Here is a 22,158-nt window from a genome sequence, read left to right as displayed (position 1 = left end):
AATAGATTGTTTTACAAGCTGATCATTTACATGTACTTTAAAGGCATCGGGAGTTAGTGGGGAAGAACACCACTAACATTGGGGGACAACGCAAGGAAGAGTGGTGGTCAGAGTGCCACCTTTACAGATAGCAAAAAAAAGATCATTGGTGTCATGCCACCAGACATAAAACTATATAGACTCCATAAGGTCCCTTTCACACGGACGGATAGAATGGTGCTGTTGGCTGCGGATTTTCAAGTTTTCTACCGCAGCTAAAAGCACACAATGCTTTCCTATGGCCCCATTCACACACTGCGTTTAGCTGCGATTTGGTGCAAATAGAAAAAATAGAATTGACTGCGTCCAGGAGCGATTTAGCGCAGCTATCTGCACATAACTGCAGGTAATCACAGTGTACTATTTCTCCTGCGGATAGCAGCGGCAATAAGGAAAGAAAAGCAACAGGAAGCACATCAGAAATGGCAAGAATGTTCTAAACGCAGCCGCATGTAAACGCAGGTAATCTCACTGTACAAATGCAGCTAATCGCAGTGTCTGGAGTCTTGAGTTTAACAGAACATATTATATGCTTTTAACTACGGCAGAACAGCCGTCCGTGTGAAAGGCGCCTAAAGTTGGAAGGACAATGAGCCACAGCTGGAGGAACCCTGGTTGTGAATGGCAGGTCTAGAGGCTTATTCACACGATGAGGCCTATTTGTAAAAAATTTGCATAGCCAGTCGGCACAGAATCTGTAAGCACATTTGTTCTGTGCGTAACGGTAACTGGCCAAGAAAGAAGGTCTTTTAGCTTTTTTTTTTTCTTCTGAACAAATGCTCTTTTAATTATGGGCAGTAGTAAAATACTACATGGCCACTAGATGGTGCTGAGAAACATGGGAAATACATGTATCTTTTTAATGGACATACAATGTAATAATTTTAAAGAACGTTTATAGAAATTTGCTAACGGATGGAACCAATGGTTACATTTGTTTGTCTATTCCCTGAAGCATCTAGTGGCCATAATGTGGTATTTTTCTACCATCCATAAAAAACAAACAATCATGCAGAGGAGAAAATAGCCTGAATTACATTCGCTTCTGCCAAATTAGCACAGAAGTAAGGTACATACAGCTCCGCTGGATGAATAGCTTTTTTTACATTTCAATATATAAAAATAGAACCCAAAATGTGCTGCACTGATGTGTGCATTCTGAATTGGCGTGACAGCACAATTTAATGCACCAAAAAGAAAAAAAAAAAAAAAACAAAACTACTTTTTTTTTTTTTTTTTTTTTTTTTTTTTATATGCAAATCACCAGGATGCACTGCAGTTCATTACTTATTACTGCAGTAGTGCATTACACCCCACAGCCAATTATGCATTAAAACACAGACTCTTTTACCACGGATTACGCATTGTGTCAATAGGCCCTTAAAGAACCTGTAAATAGACTGTAAACTCCTTGAGGGCAGGGACTGATGTAAATGTACAATTTGTAAAGCGCTGCATGAATTGTCTATGCCATTTAAATACTTAAAATAAATAAAATTAGACTTTTTTTTTTTTTCCTTTGTGATGGGAAATGGCAATATACAGTCGAGGCACTTTACTAATATATTGACCAAAACGTATCTAAAAGCAGGACACAAACTGTATCATGGATCTGAATGTTTCTTTCTTTTTTTTCCCTGGTTCAAACATACTTAGCACTATGGCATACTGAGGTGGGAACCCAAACCTTCTTATTGGTTTTACGCCTGAATGACAGATTTTCCATGCCTACAAGTAAATGGGCCAGAAGTGAAAAAGTGTCATTTTTCAAAGCTTAGTCATGAACCGTGCTGACAACGACGCTAAAAGCTTTGTCACATTGTGTGAAGTATATGCATAGTTTATGTGTGCATTTAACCCATGCTAAAGTAAAGCTTTTACACTTCAATCTGAGGAAACAAAAGTAGACATAAGAGATGTCTATGGGTACCTTCCCTTATCTCCGAGGGCAGCCACTCTCAACCTTTATTACAGAGGAGCCCTTGAAATCATTTTCATGTATCCAGGAACCCCTGCTCAATATTACATCTCTATCTCATAGCACATTTGCATGGTCAGCAAGTTGTAAATAAAATAATGCATAAAAGTATAAAAAAAAATGTAGTGTATCTAGCATATATGACACCCAGAGCAGTTTTTTTTAACTCCATAATGGAACAAATAATAATAATGGCCATAAAAGAAACACAAACAATGAAAATTGTATTGCCCTTTACATTGGTGGACAGTGGTAATGTGGCTTCTTTTACTGATATTCTTTTATTGGTGGCCAATGGGAGAAGAGAGGAGTACAACCAGTGCAGTTGGTTCTGCATGTCAGCTGGGGGAAGAAGAGAGAAGAGAGAAGAGAGAAGAGAGAAGGGAGGAGGAGGAGCTCGCTTATCCCCCTCCCTTTTTTTTTTTGCCTGCCAGGCTGCATGCTCAGATAAGGCTCTGTTATGGAATTTGGGGGGGGGGGGGGGCACCATTTCTTTTTTTTTATTTTAACATGGGGGTTCCCCTTAAATTCCATACCAGACCTGAAAGCAGGCCCCCTACGCTCTTTTTTTTTTTTCTTTTCAGATTAAATTTGTGTTCAAAACTGAGCAGATGTGCGATTCAGGTGCGTTCCCATAGAAGGCAATGAGCCTGGAATTCTGAGTCGCACCACAGTGCTCAGAAAACACACAGGACTCTTTAAATCCACAGTGAATTTGTATTGCATGTATATGGACAGGCTCCATAGAAAGCCTGTTTGATTCACATGTCATGCGAAGCGAATGCAGTTCAAAACGCATCCAATTTACATATATGTGATGGAGCCTAAAGGGAATTTGCAACAACAGCATCTGCTAAATATCAGCCAGTGTTTAGTCACATTAGGTAGCCGAATCACTCACCAATAACAAACACACAAAATCAGATTCACAATATTGAATTCATCAGAATATTATGCAACCATAAATACCTGAGCTATAGTTTAATACCGCAAGCATGAGCAGCCTACTATACAAGATGGTAATGAGGAACACACATGGCAGGAAAGTGAATCACCTGTTTTATCATGTTCCGTCACGTTCCTTCAGGAAGTATTAAAACAACTTACAGTGACAACACTGGCAGGGCTTTTAAGCAATAGGACTGACATGACTGTCAGCAGATCATTTATTTAACGTGTTTCCAAGTCTACAGCTTTTTGTGAAATGGAATACAGAGTAACCTGTGTCTCCCAGATGTGACAATCGCTCAGAGAAAGGAAAGGCCATGTTCTCTGAAAAACCTGTCCAATCTAAACCGTCACTATTGTGCATAGCTCACCGGTACATAGGGCCTAATACAAATTTTAGAGCCGTCACCCAAACAGGAGTCATCCTACACAGGGCCGAGACATGGAAAGAAAAGGGGGGGCGGAGACCCTGGATGCCATGCTAATATGTGGAACCGAGTGTACTGGGAGCTTCAGGCACTCAATTCCTCGGTGCCCTACTGAACGTGGTGATTGCAGAGTCACTCCTGTCAGCATCACACCTGTCAGAAGGAGCATATGTCTCCATAGCTGATGGAGGCGGGGGGATTCTGCTCCCTCTTCCCTCCAATAGCAGCCTGCTGAGGGCAGAAGAAAGCAGGCGCCTACTGTGAGTACACCTCAGTCTCAGTGCAGTCCCCTGGGGATTGAAGGCAGCCCTTCTTCCTATCTCCCACTACCAGGCCAGAGAGGAGAAGGAAAAGCAACCTTCATTCCCAGAGGATGTCATGCTGAGGAGGTCTGAAATGTGAGTCCACAGATTGTGGGGGGATAACTCAGCCCTAGACCTTCCCTATTCTCTTAAGAACCCCCCAAGACAAGGTTCAACACCTAGCATCTTGTGAACACAGGTTTTTGCATGCCAATTAGCACTACACACACAGCTCATTCATTTCAATGGGTTGCCAAAAACACCAAAGAAGCTCATTTACCTTTGCGCGTTGTGACGCGCTTGACATTTGGATCTGCACTATCCAGCCACTGTAAAATATTTGTGGCTATTATTTCTCAAATATTACACTCTAATGCCCCGTACACACGGTCGGATTTTCCGATGGAAAATGTCCGATCGGAGCGTGTTGTCTGAAATTCCGACCGTGTGTGGGCTCCATCGGACATTTTCCATCGGATTTTCCGACACACAAAGTTTGAGAGCAGGCTATAAAATTTTCCGACAACAAAATCCGTTGTCGGAAATTCCGATCGTGTGTACACAAATCCGACGGACAAAGTGCCACGCATGCTCAGAATAAATAAAGAGATGAAAGCTATTGGCCACTGCCCCGTTAATAGTCCCGACGTACGTGTTTTACGTCACCACGTTTAGAACGATCGGATTTTCCGACAACTTTGTGTGACCGTGTGTATGCAAGACAAGTCTGAGCCAACATCCGTCGGAAAAAATCCTAGGATTTTGTTGTCGGAATGTCCGAACAAAGTCCGACCGTGTGTATGGGGCATAATACACTCTAATTTCTATTTCAAAATAAATTTTCCCTTTTACATTGCGGCCTAATCAAGATGCCTACATACTGTCCGACCAGCGAACAATTTTTGTGGCTTCCGATCACATTACCGAGACAGGGACATTTTACCCTTCACCACGGTTAACCCCATATTTGTGCACGGATTTTAAACTCTTCAGTTCCCTGCAGTGTACCATAACTATTGGTACTATTTAAAGGGTTAGTTCACCATTACCAAAAAATCATTCCTATGCAGACATGGGGTGTCTGTAGATAAAAACAAACTCTGTAGCTCTGATTAAAGTTGAATATTGCCTTTACTATAGGTGTAGGCCATTTATGCAACGCAAGAAGCCTGACTGAAATACTCCCAAGACGTTGCCAACAGAGGCCTAGTTATTACTGCTCACCTCCACCATCACAGGAGCAAGCTTTTTCTCTGATCCAGGCCCCTCACATGCTCTCTCTCCCCCCTGATGCAGTAGCTCTGGGCTTAGCATTTGAGAGCTTGCTCCTATGATGGTGGACCAGTAAGGACAAGGTCTCTTAACAACGTCCTAGTAACATCCTGCATCCTGAGACTATTCCAGTCAGGCTTTAAGAGGTACGTAAATGGCCTACACCTATAACAAAGGAATTATTTTAGTCAAAACTGCCCAGTTTATTTTTAATCTACAGACGCCTCCTATCTGCATAGGCAGTTTTTTGGCAACAATGTCACAAACATTACATACACCCTGGCACAGCGCCCGTGCCCCAATTAGCACCATCCCCTCCTCACCGAGGGCGGAAGGGAGGTTACCATTTGCCATCTTTTCCCTGGGCACTGGTCCTATAGGACACCTTTTCCAGTGACAATTGCCAAAGCTAGGACTTTTCACAGTCTGTCACATCTTTGGAGAGAAGTGAGGGGAACCTCCCCAATAAAAATTTTTTGCTGGGGCTCTACTTGTAAATAAAAATAAAGAAGAGAACTATATGAAAAAAGACTTCCCTGTAGTGAGGCTGCCTCCACACTGCAAGGGTTAAATATCTGTTTATATGCAGGGAGCCAAAAAAAAAGGCTTTAGTTACTCGGTCCTCCATTCGCCCCGGCAGCCCACGCTCTCCTCTACCCCATGCGTTCCTTGGCTATCTCATGTCCGATGCAGGGTATGGGTTCTGTACTGGACCTGATGACATCAGAGGACATGCAACCGCAGGACCATAGAGGAGAGGAGGCTGCAAGGAACGCTCTTACAACCTGGAGGGTAAAACTTTGGTCTCCTAGACCTAAATGAGCATTTACCTTTTCCTGGAGTTCAGCTTGAAGGATTTTAGATTTATTTGATATTTTCTAGCATTACGATTGCCAACACAACCAACAGTGGCTAAAAAAAAAAAAAAATTCTAAATCAGTCCGATTTTTGGACTACAACCCGAGGGGGTGTGAAAACACCTACTGAGATTTACATAGGGAAAGTCAGCTGTACATTAATAGCTACACCTAAAACTGATCATTATAAATTTGCATTGCCAATGGACTATTATCTTTTATATCTCCTCAAAAATAAATTCCAGTTGCACATAATACCATGTCCATTACATGACAGATGACGGGGTCACCCTCCCCCAATGATTTCTTTGCTATGTGGGAACGGATGTAAATTGCTTTTTATATACACATCATAAAACACTGGGTGTTAAAATATGCAAATGAAATAATCTAAAATAAAAACAGTTGAGGAGTTTCCCAGCTAGAGAATGATACCTTGTATAATGTCTTGTACGAGATCACTGGGAAACAAAATCCTACTACTGGTGTCTCAGTGGTGCCCACTCAAGACTGAAACATTTTGGAGTGAAGTTGCCCTTTTATATCTTCTTGCATCAAATTTGAAATTTTGGCAAAGACAAATACTACAGTTTATAATGAGCAACTGAGAGCACTGCTAACAAAGAACACGACCGCAGAGCTGAAACAGATACCAGCGTACAGACCAGTCCTCTATTGTTTGGGAAATGTGACCTTGGACATCCCTGAAAACAAGACCGCCATCTCAGCCATCCCTTATCGGAGATCACAGTAAATAATGAATAATAAGCAGACCACACACACACATGCATATTACGTCCTGCCGTAGCTGTCCTACCTCGTTTGCCAAGTATGAAATTTGATTGTTTACAATGAGCCCGAGCCTCTGTGCGTTACCCATAGCCCTGCACAAACAGTACTGTATCCTTGGATAAACACAGTCAAGTCACTCTCTGTGTACACAGTACTTTAGTATCCAAAGGTCTCACAGACATTCCATTTGGCCTTCTACAGGGTATTCTCTATTCCATTCCAAAAGACAACCAATTGGCTTTTCAATAAAGAAGGTCTATTACACATGGCCAAAAGAAAAAAAAAAAAAAATGAAGCGTTTGTAGCCATGTAGTGTTTTTACTACAGATCTGAACACAGGCGCATTGTTGTCTAAGGTCAGCCATAGTCGGTTCAAATCTTGGCAGGTTCAGCAGGGACCGGCCAAAATTCGAACCATGTATGGGCAGGCTGAATGTACCCAAGTTGATCAATTAACTTAGGTATAACCAGCCTGGTTTAGGTATAGAGTTACAGCACAGTTTTCATTATTGGGTCACACCAAGTGATCGGCTGTAGCAATGCAATTTAGCAGACTGCTTTAACTTGATTGTTTATATAGGATTTTAATGTGCACTATGTTAATGTATAACCCATGGAGGCGCATGACTGTTTTCTACACCGTCCATACATTAGTTTATTATTAGCCCATTAGTACATAAATATTAGTCAGAGTGTGTACGGCATACACAGCAACTGCTCCGAACTACAATAAGATGGCGCGGGTTTAAACTACAGGAAAGTGGCCACAAACATACCAGATATTTTGCCGTTACTAGCCGTCAAATAGCAATCCCCCTGAGGAAGACACGTGATCCCTGTGTCGACATGCGTTGGGGAAGAGGACTGGACGGTGTAGGCAGCAGCAGCCTTGCTAGGACGAGCAGCTACGGATAAAACAAATGGCCCTGTGGCTCAATTTGGGATTTTAAACAGATCTGTCCAACAGAGTGGTGCACTGTAAGCACATTGAATGTGTGAGTACCCTGATTAATATTTTAATAAAATTGTGGTATTAAACGATAAAGCATCATGTAGCTTGTCTTTCATATACATGCAGGAGATCATTTCATAGAACGGCTCAGGAGCCTGAAGATTACACATACCATAGAGCCCAGGGGTGGCTTAAAAGCGCTGATTTACCAAACTAAATTGTGTGGTCACATGCCCGAAGGTGAGGATAACGGGAGCACTATAGTGTTGGCACTTTGAATACATTTGGAGCACTACTTTTATTGAAAGTCCCCAAGGACACATATTGATGGACTTGCATATTTGAGCACATAAGTGCACGCACCGGACAGTAACATGATTATATATTTAAAAGTTTATTTGAAATGAATATGCACTGTATATGATTTTTGTATATATGAGCACTTCAGTGTACGCACGTTATAGGAAACACATCTTATATGTATAAATCTGTTAATATAAACAACATTATGCACTGGATATGAATTTTGAACAAATTCACAGGATATAATTTGGTGCTGAGAATAGCGCGACACTTGTATTGTTTATTAGGTACAACCAGCCTGTCAGATTTTACATGCAATTATTGCCAGCGGCTACTGCAACTGCTAGAAATAATCACTGTGTTCTCTGGGCAGACACGGCCTTCCCCTGCTGGAAGAACATAATGGCTCCGCAGGAGAGATTCCCCTGTCAACATAACGGTGTTGGGGGGGGAATCAAGTGATTTTCTTTCCTGCAACTCATGGTTGCAGGAAAGAAAATCACTTCGTCTATGGCTGGCTTAAGGCTAGGTTTACATAAGCGCAGTAATGCATGCCGTATTTGTACAGGCACCACAGCCCATTCATTTGAATGGGCTGTGGTGCCTGCATTTTCATGCAGAAAAAGGCACCTTTTTTAAAACATGGCCACACGGAAACCACACAGTGCCTTGGCACCATGCCATTTCACGTACCAGAAACTGCACTTCATTTTCAGTGCAAGAGGGTGCTTTAATAGTTATTTGCACTTTTGTTTTAAAGCACCACAGTTTGTGTGTGCCTGCATGCGGATATGCATGCAATTTACACGCATTCCCACACTAATGTGAACCTAGCCTTAGGGACAATGCACACAGCTGCGTGAAGATATGCAATGCAGCTATGCGTTCAGGACACTAAACAAAAAAAAAAAAAAAAAAGACATGTATAAAGAAAAAAAAAAAAAAAAAACATACAAGTTTATATGCAACACTGGCAGCTAGGCTAGGATGGAGAAGAATTTTATGCATGTATATACATACGCACGTCTACAGGTGTATATGCATATTCTTTACAGAACATAACCTACAATTTTTGCTCAGGCTCTTCTGACCAGCATCTTATAGCAAGATCCTGTGTATAAACATCAGTAACTGATTCCATCCTTCCATGTGCATGAGGCCTATAAAATTGATAAGGCCTACTTAAAAGGAAAGAAATATGAGAACTATTGCTGCCGAACCGCTTTTGATGGTGCAAACACTAGGGCAGAAGGCCCTTAGGCTGAGCACAGATGGGTATTTTTTTAAATCAGAAATGGGCTGATCAAAAAAAAAAAAAAAAAAAGTGTAAGGTCAGCTTGAAAAAGCGAAGTACCGCTTTTTTTTTCTTCTTTTTTACTGAGCTAAAATAAAGCCCATTAATTGGCACGTAAACAAGCACTGTACATTCTTCAGAAAAAAAAAAAAAAAATAGAAAAATCTGCATTTTTGGTCAGTAATTTACGCCTCATGAGCACAAATGTGCTCATAAGTCCATTTACCTACTGCGCAGAACAAAAACCAGAGAATACGTTTCCGCGCCCAAAAATTGCACAAACGCGTGTGCGCGAAAATGCGTGCAAATACATACAAAAAAAAAAAAAACAAAGAAAAATCTAAAAAAGTAGATGCTCAAACAGGAGTATGGTGTGCAAGAGGCCTTACTCCATCAACACAAGCTAGGTGGGTGGAGAAATCCTCCCTGCTGTGCTAATGTATTCTTACAGTATAGAATACACTGATCAAGCACTGCAGCCAATTGGCTTCAGCCGCTGATCGAAATAAAGTTTTCCAACAGTCCTCTTAGACAGAATTGGATCGCTAGATCGACTTCTGCTGAGCCAGAACAGACATAGATGAATCAAAATTAGGCTAGATCCTTCTAAACTGGTGATGTTTTGATCCATCGATGACTAGCTTTAAAGGAGTACTCCACCCTTGGGGGTATAGGAACAGATCTCACAATAACGAAAAAAGATAATTTTTTCTATTAGAGTTATCAATCTGGAATGAGGCAGAATGGTTGCTAATCAATCTACATTTAGACCGCTCAATGCTGAGGTCTCCCTATTTCTCAGTTTTGTTAGGGGACATGTTGGTATGGCTGGAGAGAATATGAGCTGCAACGGAACCTCAATTCCATGCTCTGATTGCATTAAAATCAGGGTGGATTTGATTAAAATTAAGTCGATTTAAACCACCAGTAAAAAGGCTTGATTTAAATCAACTCAATTTAAAGCATAATGTTTACAGAGCAACTGTCATCTCTGTCCCACAGTGGCTCTTCCTCTGACCCGCTGTTGACTCACCGACAGTTCTATTCACTTTAATGGGACGGCTGGTGATGGGGCAGTGACACAACAAGGTGAAGGATGTGGCGGCAGCAGGTGAGTGGATGCCCGCTAACAGGCGCTGCCATGATAGATCTGAAATGACAGGTGCTCTTTAAATGTAAGGACTTATTCTTGCTGGTAGTTGGAATCTTTAATATTTTGCATATTGCAAACAAAATGAAGGTTTCCTATTTAGAATAATAAGTTGTCAGGTTAGTAAAACAGCGATATCAGAACCGGTTCAATCATACAGTTTGTAGTGTACATAGATTTGCAAAACAATGAGATAAAGGAATATTCCTGAACTTTGTTTTATCTCATGGTTACTGTGACATTGAGTGAATGCATCAATGCAGTGCATGTTATCTCAGCTTGCAGAGCTTGGATTCATTGAATGAGTTTACCAGAAATGTAAATATTGCAGAATATACAGCCTCATGTTACATAACTAAGCTCCATTTCATGCTGAATAAACTCAATTATTAATGTATTCTAAATAGAAAGCTATCTTTAGATAGATTTTTACTCCTAAAGCATTTTAGTAAAAATACATTTGATTAAAAAAAAAATAATAATTAAAAAAAAAAAAAAAAAAATCGATTTAAATTAAAAAAAAAAAAAAAAAATCAGATTTTTTTTTTTAAATCATTGATTTTTATCCACCCTGATTAAAATGAGCAAATACTTCAGTGGGGCCATTTAGCTTGTGCCTTTGTGATTTTTTTTATGAACTGGGTGAACCTATGTCATGTCTGTAGGCACATTAGTGTATGATCACACAGTGAGCTGCAAAGACTTCCTATTCTGGGAAACTTCACTGAATCATCATTCTCTTTTCCAGGAGGAAACAAGACTTGGTTTTCACTGAAAACACATAAAAAGATCACAGACCTAGGAGACAAAACTTAAACTGGTGCATCTTAATCATTTAAAAAGGACAAGTGCATCTTTTAAGGCCAGATTTGAGCACATGCATTGCTATAAAACGCACCCCAATATGACAAACCTGGGTTATACCACAAATATGAAGTCCTGCACTGGGGCAGTTTTCGGCAGTGGACCGAGGGGTGTATGATGTACAGCTGTTCCTCAACACACAATACAGGGTCCGAGCTCCTGCGGTGCAGCGGCAGTGCGAATTCGCTGCAAATCCTAAAAGAGTTCTGTGCGCTGAGCACTGTGGTGCGTTTCAGATGCGAATTCCAGGCTCATTGCCATCTATGGAAATGCATCTGATTCGCACATCTGATCATTTATAAACACGAAATAGATACAAAAAATGTGTGTGTGGTGGTGGTGGTGGGGGGGGGGTTATACCACACCCCACACCCCCCCCCCCAATCCATATCAGGTCCTTCTGGCCCCACGCCAGAATTTAAAAAAAAAAAAAAATCCAGACCAGACTCTGCACCCCAGCATAGGGCTTGTGGGGCCTCTTCCCCACTACCCCTATGCCGTTTTTTTTTTTTCAATCCTTTTTATTGCAGACAATGTTTTGTTTTACATCCATTGTTAAGGACGTGGCAGCCGGCTTCCCGGCCTGCTCCTTAACAACCAGCCAACGTTAAAAATACCGGTGGGTGCTGGCTTCAAAAATTTTCATCCGAACTGCATCTAAATCGCAGCTTAACTGCTGAAAATTTGCACCGGACATGTGTAAACCTAGCCTAAAAAGTAATGCCGGCCACTGACAGATCAAATTTGGGGACACTTCAGCATTGATAGACTTTAGTACACCCAGCCCTGTCTGGGTTTTTTTTCCGTTTGATCAATGCTGGTGGCTACAGCTGCTGGCAGTGATCATTGTATTCTGACAGCTGGGAAACCTCCTGCTGTCAGAATACTGTAGCGTAGTGGGACAGATTTCATCATCAAAAATGATGTGGAAATCCAGCAATTTTCAAACGTTGCATAATGTATGGCCTGCCTAAGGCTTGGTTCAGAGAGGTGATTTGATCTGTGCCCCACATAGGGATGTGTTTTACTGCCACAGGGGTGCACAGGCGTTACGTGCATCGCTTTTTCTGCCGTCCCATAGCTGTCTATTGGGACGCAGCTGCTGCTCTCAATGCGACGTCCACGCAAGGCGAGTACACCCAGAGTGAGTTCAGGGACATGCACCTGCATCCATACACATGTCATATTGGGAGCAGCAGCTGTGTCCATGCAGCTGCTGCATCCCAATAGACAGCTATGGGACTGCTGGCAAGGGGATATTTGGAACACCTATGCATCCCTGTGCTGGTGTACACAGCCCTGCATGGGGCATGGATCAAATTGCCCCATTTGAACAAGGCCTACTGTAATCCTGCCATTGCTGTCCTCTCCTAATATTGCCAACATGAACTTCTGGTGTCAGTCCTTTGATTGAAGTGGGAGGAGTGAGGTCTTAGGAGCATTTCCCACAATATGAAAGTGTGCACAGCAGACTTACACTTGGTGGTGAACTCACATTTCAGCTGACCCACCTCCAGGGCAGACAGCTAAGTGCTCCCCCCTGCTGCCACCTTTGCTGGATCCGATGTCTTCACTCAGTGTGCCATCCATTCAGAAGGCAGTGCGCATGCGTGGTGACCTTACCAGCTGCTACAAATGTGCAGATCTCCTCCTGTACCTTTTGTATTGAACTGTACTGTAATTGTGTTGTCCCCCCTATACATTGTAAAGCGCTGCTTAAACTGTTGGCGCTATATAAATCGTGAATAATAATAGTAATAAACAGTGCGCGTTTGAGAGATACTCACCGTATCTGCAAATACGCCTTATTATAGCTTTACCTGTATTTACAAGTGAAAAAGCAGACTTTACTACCACTTTAAGGTTAGCCATACACACATAGGTTTATGAAAAAAATCCAATGGGTTCCTCAGTCTATGTTTTCCAATGTGGATAGAGAAATCTCCCGCTGTGGGTTTTGTATTCTGACAGCCAGCGCTACAACAGCTGCACTCAATTACAATTAACCGCTGTTCGGCTGTCCGTTTTTCACTCAAAGGATATCAGGCAGGAGAGAGCCGACAGGGCCACAAACTGAGCAAATTTCAGTCAGTTCATTAATAAGTCTGTAGTTTGGAAAGAACAGCAGGCAACTAGAATTTTCAGGATTTCAGTAATCCCCCGCACTTCTCTATCAGGACAGGTTTCCTTTAAAGCCCACAATACAGCCACAAACCCCCAGCCTACCTCCAGTCTGACCATCACCCCTAGCCTGCCTATCCTTCAATAAACTCACTACCACTTTCTATATTGACAAACAGGTAACTGACTCCCGGCATCCATAGATACACAGAGACACAAAGGATGCATTTATCCAAAGCAGGGTGTGCTCACATCACACTCACCCAACGGCAACTCTGTGCAGAACACAGTGCATGGTTACTGTATATAACAGAGCACAAAGCCATCCATGGTCACAGTCACTGTATATAAAAGAGTACAAAGCCGCGATCATAGTCACTGTATATAAGAGTACAAAGCCATGATCATAGTCACTGTATATAACAAATTATAATGCCATGATCATAGTCACTGTATATAAAAGAGTACAAAGCCATGATCATAGTCACTGTATATAACAAATTATAATGCCATGATCATAGTCACTGTATATAACACAGTACAATGCAGTGATCATAGTCACTGTATATAACATATTATAATGCCATGATCATAGTCACTGTATATAACAAATTATAATGCCATGATCATAGTCACTGTATATAACACAGTACAATGCAGTGATCATAGTGTATATAAATAATAAAGCCATGATCATAGTTATTGTATATAAAAGAGTACAATGCAGTGATCATAGTCACTATATATAAATTATAGTCAGTGTATATAACAGAGTACAATGCAATGATCATAGACACTGTACATAAATGATAAAGCCATGATCACAGCACAATGAAGGAAACACATACCTAGTAATGAGGAACAGAAGTTGTCCTCCACAAATAAACAGAAGGTTGGGGGGGATTTAAAGTCCAGCTGTGGCCCCACATTGTTGTGATGAGTACAGTTGTGGGATGACATCTCTGAGCCTATGACAGACATACAGTACACAGACCCCCCTATCTATACTTACATTGCGTCTATGGCAGACCTCAGTCAGCATGCAGCCAGTGTTCCCCTGGAAGGATCAGAGAGTGCCATCCTCTGGATCCATGCAGAGTCCCCGCACACATTCCTCCTCCTCCTCCAGCCGGGCACAGATTGCTCGCAGTCTAGCAGAGTGTATTGGGGAGGAGAGAAGTACGGCGGCCCGGGGAGGACAATCTAGTGATAGTAGAGTACTGTGTGTGGAGGGAGCTCTGCTCTGGATAGAAGGATCACTACACTTCTGTGTCTATAGAAGGACAATGGAGATCATCTCAGGATTATGTACCTTGGTGCTCTCCAGAGATGTGCTGGGACTTGTAGTTACAGAGCTTTGATGTATAAGAACCTCAGGCACATGGGCATAAATAAAAAGCTGCGCTCAGATCTGTACAGAGTCCAGAGGCATAACTAGAACCTTCAGGGCCCAGGTGCAAGGAACCATGAAGGGCCCCCCTGACCCCTCATCCCGGGGCCCTTTCTAATGATCCTAGGGTCTTTTTCTCCCATCGCGGGGCCCTTGATTATGTTCCTGCAGCAGGACCCCTTCCTGACATCTTGGGTAGGGTTGCCACCTTTTTTTCAGGCAAAACCTGAAGACTTCAGCAGCGCACAGCAAATTCTTTTTGTAGCATACACTATACATATATTTTGGGATTAAATAACAATTCTAATTGTGTGTATTCAAAGGGGTTGTAAACCTTTGTGTTTTTTCACCTTAATGTATCCTATGCATTAAGGTGAAAAAACTTCTGACACTGACCGGCCCCCATTTTACTCACCTGAGTCCCGTAATTCCCACGCCGGAGACGCATTCTTCCCCTCGGCCCATTGTCTCAGCTCTTGATTGGATAGATTGATAGCAGTGCAGCCATTGGCTCCCGCTGCTGTCAATCAAGTCCAATGACCTGGTGGACAGGACTGAGTCCAGCATTCTGCATCTATAGACACAAATGCTGGACTCAGGAGCGCGCCCACAAGGTAACCCCCTGGGAAAGCGCTTCTCCTAGGGGGTTATATCATGCGGGGAGGACCCCAGAAGAGCAGGCTCGGGGTCACTTTGTGCAAGACGAACTGCACAGTGGAGGTAAGTATGACGTTTGTTATTTACAACTTAACTTTACAATCAATTTAATCACAAGAGTCCCCCCTTACATCAGAGTCCACCGTTTCCCTTTTACATGTGAACTTGCAGAGTTCCCTTACACTGTAAGGGGGGACTGTGCAGACTCTGATATAAGGGAGAACTCTAGGGACTTTGATTTAAGGAAGAACAGTGAGAACTCTGATTTAAGGGGGAACACTGCAGACTCTGATATAAGGGGGTCCCTGATAACTGAAGCCCCCACTTACATCATCATTCCAACTTTCCCCTTTAATCAGGGTTCCCATAGCCCGTTACTTCAGAATCTGCAGAATTTCAACTTGCACTGTAAGGGCCCTTTTACACGTGCAAACCAATTGGAGCACCCATTGTTCTGTATGGGGAGGCGGATGTAAACAGGCATGTGTCCATTTACACCTGCCTGCATCAGATCCACTGAAACCAGATGAATGGGGATCCATTCACCATCCGTCTAGTGGATTGGATGACAGTCAGATTGGCCCATAGAGAACAGTGGGCTGTGTCCATGTCCGCTCTACACAAGTGGAGCCGACACAGACCTGTCATCTGCCTGCTCAACGGGGATCAGCGGAGAAATCCCCCGCTGAGTAGACGGATCTGCTTGGCACAGTCCGGCCATGTGAAAGGGCCCTAAGGGGGAGCTCTGTGGATTGGATAATGTAATGGGGAACTCTGATGTAAGGGGGTCTATGCTCACCAAAGCCACCACTTACATCAGAGTTCCCCTTTACATTACAGTCCACAGAGCTCTCCCTTACATTAGTGTGCTCAGAGGCTGGCGAGATAGGAGAGGAAGGGAGTGATGCTTCACTCAACATAGATGGAAGCTTGGGTCCTGGAGTTCCACAACTGTGGTCAGCAAAATGGCCTACTAGCATGTGCTATACATACACATAGGTTGGCAGAGCATGCTGGGGCTTGTAGGGCACCATACCTGGGAAATCCCAGTGGGCTGCTGTGTTGGTAGAGGGGCTCTGGAGGTGACAACACACTCTCTCTTCAGTCCCCTCAATGACTGACCCACCTGTGTGCTGCTTTGTTTTCAATCACTGAGATGTTTGATTAGGAAGGCGATTGGCTGTCCTGGAGAGCTGTGGATCCCCTGTGGAGGGCTGCAGCATCCATGGTACATACTGGCCTTTCCTTCACTATCTACCTGCAGGCTTTTCGACTTTCCCTTTGTGAGGCACGGAGCTGCCGGGATTGGAATGTGGGCGGGCCACACGGGAGGAGTAGAAGACCTTGCTCTATCTCTTGCCTCTCCTGTCCGTGCGAGGAGGGCGGGTTGTCAGTGCATGCGGGGTCTGAGCAGTGTTAGAGAGAGTAATAGGCACTCTCTGCTCATAGCTGCAGCCAGAAACCCTGGAGCCACATCCCGGGCTTTTGCCTGCGCCCGCCGCGCCCCCCCCCCCCCCCCACAGTGGCGGATTTCCAGGGTCCAGTCGCAAGTGCGACTGCTGCAACCCTAGAAATTCCACCACTGGTACAGACTAAGGGCCAGTTCACATATAGTGCAGTGACTGACGCTTTACCACACTGGAAGAATACAATTGTTTTCTATGTGGCCTATGCATTGTAGTGCACCCCAGAGCCACACTGTGGTGAGCTGCGATATAATGCAGACATGCTGTATTTTATCGCAGTGTACAGGATCACAAGTCACTGTACAGCAGCGCACCACACTATTGTACAGTGACGTCAATGAGATGTCACTTTTTACACTTCAAATGAAGTTGGTTGTAAACCCTTACATACACCCAGTGAAGTGACTGGCCTCAGGTGACACACAGAGATGAAACAAATCCTCCTACATAGGTTGCACCTGTTTGTCTGCGGTCCTCTTTTCCACATACTTTCAAAGTGCAAAATTTATAAAGCTTGTCTGAGGAGTTTAGAAAAAAAGGGGCAGAGAGCTGAAATTACATTCTGCACAGTTCAGTGAGAAGACACCCCCCCTTCACACAGCTCACAGGAACGAGGCTGTCAATCAGCTGGAGGTCCCTCCCCTGACACCATTTTTCTCTTGGTGTCAGGAAAACTTAAAGCGGAGTTCCACCCTAAAGTGGAACTTCCGCTCATTGGATTCCCCCCCCCCTCCGGTGCCTCAATTGGCACCTTTCAGGGGGGAGGGGGGTGCAGATACCTGTATAATACAGGTATCTGCACCCACTTCCGGGAATAGCTAGCCGCAAATGCCCGCCCCCCCCCGTTGTGTTGTGGGAAACACACAGTTCCCACAACACAACAGGGACCAGTGTAGACGCGCAGCGCGACTCGCGCATGCGCAGTAGGGAACCGGGCAGTGAAGCCGCAACGCTTCACTTCCTGATTCCCTGACCAAGGATGGTGGTGGGGGCAGCCGAGAGATGAGCGATCGATCGGCTGCCGACATCGCTAGACCCTGGGACAGGTAAGTGTCCATTTATTAAAAGTCAGCAGCTGCAGTATTTGTAGCTGCTGGCTTTTAATATTTTTTAAGGCGGAGCGCCTCTTTAAGAAGTGACTCAGGCTGATAGCAGAGGAACAAAGCAACAGACAGAAATGACACTTAGTGCTATTAACTCAGACAAACACACAATATAGAGAATATGCTTTGTTCAAATTTAATGTCCGAGGTTTAAAGCATTAAGGTGAAAAACCTTCTGTGCTGCAGCTCCCCCCAGAGCCCCCCTTTTTCTTACCTGAGCCTGATCCAATCCAGCGATGTGCACGAGTGCAGGGGCTCCAGCCACTGTCGCTCTCCTCATTGGACAGATTGTGGATCAAAAGCTGTAACATGGGAGCGGGGCCAAATCCCACTGTCTGTGTCAATGGACGCAGCAGCAGGACTCGGGAGCAAGCCCGCACACACGCACCACAATGGAAAGCAGCTTTCCATGGGGGCAACCGATGAAAAGGAGGAGCCAGAAACGCTGGCGGTGGACCCCAGAAGAGGAGAATTGGCACTGCTCTGTGCAAAACCATTGCACAAAGAAGGTAAGTATAACATGTTTGGTATTATTATTTGAAAAAAAATTGAAGGTTTACAATCACTTTAAGTAAAAAAACAAAACAAAAAAGGGAACCTTGTGATCTGTTGAAATTCCACACACGAAACAACTTCTGTTAAGTGTGCGATTGTTGTCATGGCAGTGTGAACAGGCCCCAACTTATGTTAGCACTCTAGCACACAGGCCTCCTGAGACCAATCAGCACAAGACCACGTTCACACCTGCAAATGAGTCCAACACCGATCACATGCGATAACCCCAGCATGCTTCCCGGTGATTAGCTGCGATCACCTGCGAGTGATTCACCCTGGATGCAGTCATTCCCAGGTGTGAATGCCGTGTATACACTAGCAAAAACAAAAATAAAAGCTGCGCTTAAGGTGAACCAAAAATACAATGTGATGAAAACTAAGCAGCCTGCATCAAGATCTAGTCTCCAAATCCCACCATAAATAATAATACAAAAAAGATGCGGCGCTAAGAACAAATATAGTGAATATGATACAATAATCAAAATATTAGTGCAAATTGAAAATTACATAATACAATGTCCCAAAACTAATGGGATAGATAGATAGAATCCAAGGCAAACAAAGAGTCCGTGATAAATCAAGAAAGAGTGCAAAAAGGGGCCATAGCAGAGATGAGGGTGCAGTGGAGAGAATCTTCCGTAGTTCCTCACACCCGAGGTGAAATATCAAATATGCTCACCAGATCCCGTTGACCGCCATTACAGCGGTCAAAGACAGCACAGGGAATTTCGGGGCTCCCCACAACCTCAGCTCAATATTCCCGAAGAGCGACAGATGGTATCTCAGGATTCAAGAAGAGAAAGGAAAACCATCGCATAATATAGTCTGCACAGTCGTTTTATTAAAAGAATTGCACTTACAAAATCTCGTGGTAAAAACAGCATGTCACGTACGGCTGACAATCTGCACCTCCGTCTGCTGCCTCCGCCTTCCTGGTTCGTGTAAGCCCTACACAGAGTACGGACGTGGTGACGTCATAGGCTCCTCCCTACGCGTTTCGTCACTAGCGGACGTCGTCTGGGGATTGGCCAAGCTTGGCCAATCCCCAGACGACGTCCGCTAGTGACGAAACGCGTAGGGAGGAGCCTATGACGTCACCACGTCCGTACTCTGTGTAGGGCTTACACGAACCAGGAAGGCGGAGGCAGCAGACGGAGGTGCAGATTGTCAGCCGTACGTGACATGCTGTTTTTACCACGAGATTTTGTAAGTGCAATTCTTTTAATAAAACGACTGTGCAGACTATATTATGCGATGGTTTTCCTTTCTCTTCTTGAATCCTGAGATACCATCTGTCGCTCTTCGGGAATATTGAGCTGAGGTTGTGGGGAGCCCCGAAATTCCCTGTGCTGTCTTTGACCGCTGTAATGGCGGTCAACGGGATCTGGTGAGCATATTTGATATTTCACCTCGGGTGTGAGGAACTACGGAAGATTCTCTCCACTGCACCCTCATCTCTGCTATGGCCCCTTTTTGCACTCTTTCTTGATTTATCACGGACTCTTTGTTTGCCTTGGATTCTATCTCTCTATCCCATTAGTTTTGGGACATTGTATTATGTAATTTTCAATTTGCACTAATATTTTGATTATTGTATCATATTCACTATATTTGTTTTTAGCGCCGCATCTTTTTTGTATTATTATATTGCCGTGTATACACACCCAGAGATACACAGGTGTTGTGTGCATCCCAGTGCAGGCAGTCTCATAGCTTTCAGTTGGGATGCAGCAGCTTCACAGACACAGCCGCTGCTCCCAATGAGACATCTGTGCGGGTGCACAGCCACAAATGTACCATGGGTGCATTCAGGGCTGTGCACCCGCAACAATGTCACATTGGGAGCGGTGTCTGTGTCCATGCAGCTGCCGCTTCCCAATAGACAGCAATGGAACAACACATCCCATACTGGTAAACACAGCCCTGCATGGTACATGGATTGAAACTCCCTATGTGAACGAGGCCTGACTGCAGTCATATCTCCTCTGCCTGGACAGCCCAGCCTGTCATTGACATGAATAGCTGTACACCGCTGTATTCCTGTATGTGATAGTGCAATCATAAACACAATTACAGCATTTGTAAAAAAAAAAAAAAGTTTTTTTTTGCAAAAGCCCATATGCTCTATTCATGTTTTAGAATAGCATTGCCACATACAGGAGTAAAGTGGTGTACAGCCATTCATGTCAATGACAGGCTGTATACATCACCTCTGTGATGAGGAAATACAGCCGCTGAATGGGCCCACCCAGCCCATGTAGGCATAGGACACACCCCTTCAAAGGAGAATTATACAAAAAGAAAAGATTAGTTAAGCCCACAAGTGCTCTTTTTTTTTTTTTTTTTAATCACTACTATCCCTGTATATTGGCTTTTGAAATTTACAAAATGCAGCAATTTAGAAACTGGATGAAAGGTTTAGCGCTGGGAAACACTTTTTGAAGGATAAAAAGTGCATTTTATATACAACTATATAGATCAGACAAAAATGAGGTGGAAAGGAGGGACAGAGAGACTTTGTTCCAAATCAGGGACAGTCCCTCGAAATTAGGGACAGTTGGGAGCTACGCAGCAGTAGTGTATATTATGTGTTGTGCTCAGGTCTGAGCTGTGTTCAGCTGCATAAAAATAAAGTCCACAATATATATATATATATATATATACACACACACACACACACATTAAAAATTATTTCAGCTTTCACTTCTCAACTTTTGCTATGGGCCTCCTCTTTATTTAGGAATAACTTTGTCCTTATTTAAAGGAATAATTCACCTTTAGAGTCCTTTCACACTGGGGCGGTTTGCAGGCGCTATTGCGCTAATAATAGCACCTGCAAACCAACCCGAAAGTGCCGCTACTTTCATTCCAGTGTGAAAGCCCCGAGGGCTTTCACACTGGAGTGATTCGCTGGCAGGACGGTAAAAAAAGTCCTGCCAGCAGCATCTTCAGAGCGGTGTGTATACTGCTCCTTTACCGCTCCTGCCCATTGAAATCAATGGGACGGCGCGGCTATACCGTCGGCAAAGCGCCTCTGCAGAGGCGCTTTGCGGTGGTATTTAATCCTTTCTCGGCCGCTAGCAGGGGGGGTAAAACTGCCCCCGCTAGCGGCCGCATACCGACGGTAAAACGCCGCTAATAATAGCGGCGTTTTACCACCGACGCCGCCCCCGTGTGAAAGGGCTCTTACTAAAAACAGCCTATGCAGATAAGAGGGGGTCTGTGGATAAAAACAAACAGGGCAGCTCTGATTAAAGTTGAATAATACCCTTGCTATAGGTGTAGGCCATTTATGTACCCTGACTGGAAAATTCCAAGGATGTTGCTAAGCATTTACCTAAGAGAGGCCCAGCTGTTACTTCTCACCATCACAAGAGCAAGCTTTCTCCCTAATTCGAACCCCCTCACATGTGATTTCTCTCCCCTGATGCTTTGAGAGCTCACTTACTGTAATGGTTAGGTCTCGCTTAGCAATGTCCTAGAAGTTTTTCAGTCAGGCCTCATGAGATATGTAAATGGTCTATACCAAGGGCATTATTCAACTTTGGGCAAAGCTGCACCGTTTGTTTTTATCTACAGACGCCCCTTATCTGCATAGGAAGGTTTGGTAAAGGTGAACTAACCCTTTAAAATGAGTGCACAAATATGGTGCTTACAGTGCTGAAGGAAAAAAAATGTCTCTGCATC

At 43.7% G+C, this 22,158-nt stretch overlaps 1 protein-coding gene across 2 annotated transcripts in view; it reads right to left on the bottom strand.

Moving 5' to 3' along the window:
• Nucleotides 1-14,466, bottom strand: part of MAPKBP1 (mitogen-activated protein kinase binding protein 1) — a 255,393-nt gene extending 240,927 nt beyond the window's left edge. For both annotated transcript variants that reach the window (XM_073609140.1, XM_073609141.1), the window contains exon 1: nt 14,313-14,466. The gene's annotated coding sequence lies outside the window, so the exon portion shown is untranslated. The remainder of the gene's footprint in view (nt 1-14,312) is intronic.
• Between the last annotated feature and the right edge of the window lie 7,692 nt (nt 14,467-22,158).

This window comes from Aquarana catesbeiana, linkage group LG13 (genome assembly GCF_042186555.1).
Source record: "Aquarana catesbeiana isolate 2022-GZ linkage group LG13, ASM4218655v1, whole genome shotgun sequence".
NCBI lineage: Eukaryota > Metazoa > Chordata > Amphibia > Anura > Ranidae > Aquarana > Aquarana catesbeiana.
The sequence above is the reverse complement of the archived record's forward strand: the minus strand, read 5'-3'. Positions and strand labels throughout refer to the sequence as shown.